The following is a 7,724-nucleotide window of genomic DNA, read 5'->3' as shown; positions in this document are numbered from 1 at the left end:
ACAGCAATGGAGAGAGTGGTATTTGTGTAAAGACAATCACATAGGTCAATGGAGCAGAGAGTCCAGAGATAGTCTCATTCATAAGTGGCGAATTGGCTTTTGACAAAAAAAAAAAAAAAAAGACCAAAGTAATTAAAAGTCCAAGGTAACTAAGTAAGGAAAGAATAATCTTTTCAACACACGGTCCTGGAACACTTAGTTATCCAAAAGATCCATATGTAAGAAAATAAATCTTGACCCTTATCTCAGACCATACAGAAAGACTAACTCTGAATGAAACATAGAGCTAAGGGTAAGACATAACATCATACAACTTTCAGAAGAGAACACAAGAAAATCTCTGTGACTTAGGCTTGGGAAAGGTTTCTCAAATCAAACATAAGAAGGCTGAAGTACAAAAGAAAAAAATTAATAAATTGGACTTCATCAAAATTAATAACTTTAGTTCTTCAAAAGACACTGTTTAAAAATGGAAAGAGGCCAAGCAAGGTGGCTCATGCCTGTAATCCCAACACCTTGAAGATCACTTGAGGCCAGGAGTTTGAGACTAGCCTGGGTAACATAACAAGGCCCCATCTCTACAAAAAGGAGACAAAAGAATAGAAAAAAGACAAAACAATAGAAATTACGCAAAATGAAATGCAGAGAGAAATTTAATTTTAAAAAGTATTTTTTGAAACTTTTTAAAAAAAGTTTGCCAGATATGGCAGCTCATAACTCTAAGCCTAGCTACTTGGGAGGCTGAGGCTAGAGGATCTTTTTCTTTTCTTTCTTTCTTTCTTTCTTTCTTTTCTTTCTTTCTTTCTTTCTTTCTTCTTTCTTTCTTTCTTTCTCTCTCTCTCTTTCTTTCTTTCCTTCTTTCTCTCTCTCTCTTTCCTTCCTTCCTATCTTCCTTTCTTTCTTTTCTTTCTTTCTTTCATTTTTTTAGGAGCTTTCCAGTGAATACTGGAAAACCTGCTAGACAAATTCTAAAAGAGCTGTAACACTACATGGATATTTTTCAATACATATATTGGAAAACTTTTTGTAGACTTGCAATAATTTGAAAAAATGCAAAGATGAACTGTGCAGCCTAGAAATATCAAAATTAAGAAGAAGTTAGGTATGTCATCAATGCATAAAATGTATGTAGATACTAGTCTATTTTATCATTGACTACTGTAAAATATACACAAATCTTTCATATAAAGTTAAAAGTTAACAAAACTTACACACACACAAACATGGACTGTACATGGCACCATTCACAGTCAAAAGAAATGGAAACAAACATAAAGATGCAGCATTAAATCAGAACTGCATAAAATTAACTGTACATCCTGTGGTACCGTAATAACTTCATAGGCACCTCCTGCTGTTATTGTGGTGAAGCTTACATTTTAAGAATATCCACTTAACATGCCATGTAAGCTATTCATCTCCATGTGGGCAGTCCGTCTCTCCAGTAAGCTGCACATCCAAATAAAAAGTGATCTTTGTTTGTTCTCAGGTATTTTTCATTGTTTATTGTAATACTGTAATCCTTGAATAACACCATGGGACCAGTAGGAAGTGCCACCAGTGATGCTGGAAGTGCTCCCAAGAAGCAGGAAAAGTCATGTCAGTACAGGAAAAGATTGAGTTTCTTGATGTTACCATAGATTGAGGTTTGTAGCTGCAGTTGCCACTTTAGACAGTGGATTCATCTTGTAAACAGACAATAGAAACTTACGGTATCGATAAATACAGTACAGTAGTGTAAATGTATTTTATCTTCTTTATGATTTTCCTAATAACACTTTCTTTTCTCTAGCTAGCTTTATTGTAAGAACACAGTATATAATACGTATAATATACAAAATATGTGTAAATCGATTGTTTATGTTAGCGGTAAGGCTTCCAGTTAACAGTAGGTTATTAGTTAAGTTTTGGGGGTGTCAAAAGTTATATATGGATTTTCAACTGCAGGAGTGGGGGGGTGTCAGTGCCCCTAACCCATTGTTCAAGGATCAATCATATATAATAAACCTTTACCACTCGAAAATATTAAGAAAATAAACCAATCAATTTAGGTAAAAAATTGGCAAACTGAACAGACACTACACCACAGAAGATATGAATTGCCACTACCTACATTAAAAAATGTTATCAGAAAAACATGAAAATTAAAACTACAATAAATTACCACTGTACAGTCACTAGAATAGCTACAATTTTAGAAGACACGTAATATCAAATGTTGGCGAGGATCTGGAGAACTGGCACTCTCAGGCTGTGCTGGGAAGAATGTAAAATGGTGTAGCCATTTTGAAAAATAGATCCGTAGTTTTTTAAATAAAGGCTGCCATATGCCCTGCACTTTGACTTCCAAGTATTTATCCAAAAGAAATGAAAATATTCATCTGCCCAAAGACTTATGCACCAATACTCATAGCAGCTTTATTTATAGTAGGTAAAAACTGACACCAACCTAAATGTCCACCATTGGATGAACAGAAAATCATATATTGTATGATATTCATAAAATAGAAAACTACTCAGCAAAAAAGAAAGAACTCTTAATAATAGCAACAACATAGGTGAATTTCAAAAGCATCATGCGAAGTTAAAAAAAAAAAAGGTTGGCATAACGATTATAACAGCATGGTTCCATGTGTATGAAAGTCTAGAAATGGCAAGATGATGGTAATGGAAAGCAGACCTTTGGTTGCTAGGGGCCAGGAGTGGGAGAAGGGGATTGACTGCAAGGGACATAAGGACATTTTTGAGGGTGATGTAAAAATTTAACATCTTTACTGTGGTGGTAGTTACACAGCAACATACCTAATTTCTAAAAATCACTTAATTGGGAACACTTAAAATTGGTGAATGTTTACTGTATATAAATTATACCTAAATAAAGCTGACCCCACCCCAAAATGAAGCATGTGTCATCCCCAGTTCACAGATGAGGACTCTGAGGCTTATAGAAGATTGGGAACATGCTTATATCACAGAACCAGCAGGTAGTGACTCCAAGATTCAAACCCAGGTGACTAAGTCCACAGCTCATCTTCCTTCTTCCACATCTGGCTTCCTCCGTTGCTTATTCATTCCACAAGAAAAGTATTAAAGCCTCATATTAAAAGAACCTAAAAACCAGCAGAATAAGTCATGTATTACGAAGGTCCCTTGGCCAGGAATCTATGGTTTTCCCCACTTAGTTCTTACCTCGAAGCTTCTCCCTCATCAGGCCCTTCTCGCAGACTATTGCCCCACCCAGGGCATGAAGGTGCATCTCTGAGACATGCAAGGCTCTCCAAGGCCTGCCCTCAGCCTGGAATGCCTGAGCCCCTGCCTTTCCCTGCCCACCCTGCCTCACCCTCCCCCTTCCTTCCTCAAATCTGGGTCTTTTGCTTCCCTTATCTCTAGACTCAAATTCACCCCATCCCATCCTCAGCTCTTGGACTTGATATTTACCATCTCTCCATTATTTTGTTCTTTGACTCCCTTTGGCCTTTGTCACCTACAGCCTATGGACTCCCTAACTAGACCTTGAGCTCTATGGAATGCTACTCATTGAGGTAGTGTGTTCCCACAAAGCACCAGACAGCATCTGTTACACACCTGGCACTTCCAAGCAGGCTCTTGAATCTTCTCAGCCCCACTTAGTTCAACTGAGCAAACCCTCACTCGGCCCCTGCTCTGGCTCACGTCGTGCCTGGTGTCACAATGCCTGGTGTCACATGCCTGGTGTTACACACATGAGTAAGACAAGGTCTTGGTCTTCAGGGGCCTGCAGCACAGCGAGGGAGAAAAGCCTGTGAACGAGTAACTACCCACCAGGGCAGTGGACACAGAGACAGAAATATGAGCAGGTCCAGCCGTCACAGAAGGCAGGCGCTTGCTCTCCTTGGGGTGGGCAGGGGCATGACGGGAGCCAGTGTGGACAGCAGGGGAGTCTTCTTGGGGCAGATGACCCCTGTGCTGGGTTTAAAGAATGGAGAGGAGATGTAGAAAGCCCCAGAAACACTGTGTGCAGAGCCATTGACACAGGAAGGGGCACAACATGTCTGGGAAGCAGATTTCGGTGCCGTTGAGTCTGGAGGGCAAAGGGGGAGGGCAGGACCTGAGGTCTAGGAGGTGGCAGGGCCAGGAAAGAAAGGGCTCTTGTTACAAGAATCAGAGACTAAGCCAGCCAAGAGCCAGATGTGGTGTTAACAGAGGCCAACTTTGACCCAAGTACAGAAAGTAAAGTGATGGAAATAGCACGTACTTGGCTTCCAGTATGCGTTAGTGTTGGATGCTCTTCTAATCATCTTACAGGTATCACACCACTTGGCCCTCACAACCCAATTAGGTAGTAAGTACCATTGCTATCCCCATTTTACAGATGAGGAAATTGAGGCCTAGAGAGAGTGAGTAATTTGCCTACGGTCAATATGTTTTCAGGAAGTTCGACTCAAGAGTTCAACTTTAATCACTTTGCTTCTCTTATCCCAGAAATACCAGAAAGATTTCAGTGTTCAAAAGGCCTTCAAATAACACTAGGCCAATCATAAGGAATGAACACCGTGCAGGTAAAAATCTAAAATAAAGGAGATAAAGCACACTCAAATTATTCTGAGATGAATGCTCAAAATTACCAAGCAAGGGTATTCCTCCTGGAAAAACAGCTAGAGGTTTGTACACCTCTTAGTCTGTAGAATAGCCGGGCTATTGTCTGGATAAGGTTATGACTTATAAACACGATAAGGTGGAAGTCTACTGATGCTACTGTAAGGTGATGCTGTTTAGGTTACATCCCCTGAGTGGCGTTTCAAGCATGTTTGGTGGAACTTGGCATCTTCCGTGGAATAACTACATTTTCTTCTGAAAAAGGAACCAGCAATCTTCCCCTTAGCTGTTCCCAGATTTTCTAGGACTCAGGGGGGAATCCCTGTGACTCCCAGCAGCGTAAACCATAGGCTCAGAACACACAATTTCTTTAGGCCGCTGGCATCTTGAAGGTCATAACTAACATCCTGTTGCTCACAGAACAAAGTCTAAATTCCTTAGTTTGGCATTTGAGGTCACCCACAACTACCTTTCTCTATTTATCTATCACCACTGCCCCCTACACACATCTGCTCCAACCCAAATGACCTACCATCCCTCAGACTTGACTTGTGGATTCCTAAGACTGGGTCTTCTCTCTCAGAGTCGCTTTGGCCTGGATGCACCCGCCTTGCCTCACTCCCCGTTGTCCCATGAAACAAAATCCAACCCATCCTTCCAAAGCTCAACTCAAGCACAGCCTGGTCAGCCCCATGAGAAGTAACCTCTCTAGGATACCTGGTGTCTCTTTGCATCTTTCTCACTGCTCCTCCCATCCTCACCCCATCTTCCCAGAGGGGCAGGACCAGGTCGTACACAAGCCTGGATTCTCCCCAGGAACCATGACCGGGCCTGATAGAGACCAGGTTCTTATTAAATATTTGCTGAATGACCACAGAAATCACTTCTTATATTCACTGCCCCAATTCCTAAAAATCTCAAACACCAGCAATCTCAGATAAGAATGTGTCCTATCTTGAAATGAGTCACCAATAAAAAGGATATTTATACGTTTTCTCTATGGCTTGGTCTAGAACATAATAATTCACTGTTGAGAAATTCTTGATGTTTGGTTTAGTTCCTCGAGCCATAGTGTAAGCCAGTTTTCTTTGTTTTCACCTCTGTACTTTGGAGAACAGCTGGTGCCCATATTTGGCATAATGGTCCTTGGTAGACCTTAGAACTCTCTTAAGCATGACTGGCTGTCACTCAGGGCAGCATGTTTATCACAGGATATCACGGTATCTTCTGCATAGAACTCCATAAAGGGGAGCCCCTATGGTGTAAGTAGCCCACACATCTTTTAGTCCTATGCCCACCTAATCAGGACCTGCTCTTCACTTGAAGATTTTATTAAATCAACTTTCTCCTCTCCAGGTTAAATAACCTCACCTCCTCCAGGTATTATTTCTGGACTTCTCCAATATTTTCAAGTTGAAATAGACCACATTATTTTTGTAAGGGTCAAAGAGAAGCTTCCAAATATATTAAATCTTGCATGTGTACATGTGTAGGGTGTGTGAGAGAGAGACACAGACAGACAGAGAGTATGAAGCTTTCATTCTAAAGATTGGGTTACAGCATAAAAATACCAAACCAGTCTAAAGCTTAATGAACATAAGGTAAGCATTTGGAATCCTGCTTAAGTACTTGGAATAGCTCTTCTAACAGCTGGGACCTCTTGTCATTTTAGCTCCAGGAACTGATCAAAGACCACCAAACAGCCCTTTATGTGGTCACCTCGGTATGGTCCTAAAGCAGCAGATGTTGGGAGAGACAGAGAGTGGAATCTCCCACTCATTTAACGCTGGGCATTTTTTACTTGTTGGAGTTATTTCAAGATTCTTAGGTTTGACTTCTCTGGCTCTGACCCAGAGATTCTTCACTGCTTGGGTCAATCCTAAAAGAGTGGTTGGATTTGGTTTTGCATTTGTGCTTTAGGTAAATCTCAATCACTGTTTCTGTTTACAAGCACGCACACATATGCACAAACAGACACACACTCACACTCACACACACGATGGTGTACACCCAAACTGTTGACTGTGTCCAGGAAGAGGCTTGCCTGTGGCTCCTTTTCTAGGGGAGACACTTTGAAGCACCCCTTCCAGATCTTAGACAAATAAATTCAGTTCTATGTTTTGAGCAGCAGATGGCGCTGTGGACCGCACTCTGCGGGGCGATCTAGTGTGATTTTTGAGGGATTTTACAACCCCGTAACAGAAGGGTGCTCTCCCCCCAGAGCCTGGAGTTAGGGACAGTCTCCATTCTGACACACTCTCCTGCAATCTTACAAACATTATTCATCCACCACAAGCCTGGGAATGGATCATAAAATGTATAAAAACCGCCTCTTGGTCATGTATTCATTTGCTCAGCCACGATTCAGACCGTGCTTCCTCTCTGCCGGCTCAGTTCTGGGTACCGGGATATGGTGGCAAACAACACAGACGGTTCACTGATGCCCCTGCCCATGCAGAACTTTCTAATTGAGCAGTCAGACAACACAAACACACAAATAACTCTGTCATGTAATATCTCTTAGCAGAAAAAAATAAGCAGGCTCTTTGAAACTGGCTGGTTAGGGAAAGGCTTTTTGTGGGAGGTGACATGTCAGCAGAGGCCTAAATGATTCTAAACAGCTGGTTCCAACCTTCGGCGCACATTAGAATCACCTGGGGAACTTTTCTAACCCTGGCGTCCGAGGCCCACCCCAGGAATGCTGACATAACTGATCACGGGTGAGTTGCGGGCTCTGGGGGCTTTTAACTGTCCTGGGTGACCTGAATGTGCGGTCAGGGTTGAGAGCTATTCACTCTAAGTATCTAAGCAGGAAATCATGCACTTGTTAGGAAATTGTCCTGTAGCTGCATGAAAAGTGCTTCTGCTATTCAGAAGAGCAAAACAGTTCCTGGGACTCTGTTGCTGATTGAAACACAGTCCAGCTGGGCAGCAGAGATCCGCCAGCAAACTAGGAACCACCCTATGCTCTGCCAGTGCTCTAGGCTGGGGAATTGTCTTACTTCTCTGAAGAGTGGAGGGAAACATGGCCACTTCCCTCTCCTAGGCCCACTGGAATTCATTTCCAGGGGCCCCTGGGGAGCAAGGGCTGTCCTACTACCCTGCCATGTTAGGAAAGGGAGCAACCCTGTTTTTCTCTCCAGATAAAT

At 42.0% G+C, this 7,724-nt stretch overlaps 1 non-coding gene across 1 annotated transcript; it reads right to left on the bottom strand.

Moving 5' to 3' along the window:
* Positions 1–926: 926 nt before the first annotated feature.
* Positions 927–988, bottom strand: LOC116813973 (U7 small nuclear RNA). The gene has a single exon (XR_004371085.1). It is a non-coding gene; the product is annotated as a U7 small nuclear RNA (small nuclear RNA).
* Positions 989–7,724: the final 6,736 nt, after the last annotated feature.

The sequence above is a fragment of the Hylobates moloch genome, unplaced genomic scaffold, assembly GCF_009828535.3.
Source record: "Hylobates moloch isolate HMO894 unplaced genomic scaffold, HMol_V3 SCAFFOLD_9, whole genome shotgun sequence".
Taxonomy (NCBI): Eukaryota; Metazoa; Chordata; class Mammalia; order Primates; family Hylobatidae; genus Hylobates; species Hylobates moloch.
Note: the sequence above shows the minus strand (reverse complement) of the source record. Positions and strands in the feature narration are given on the sequence as shown.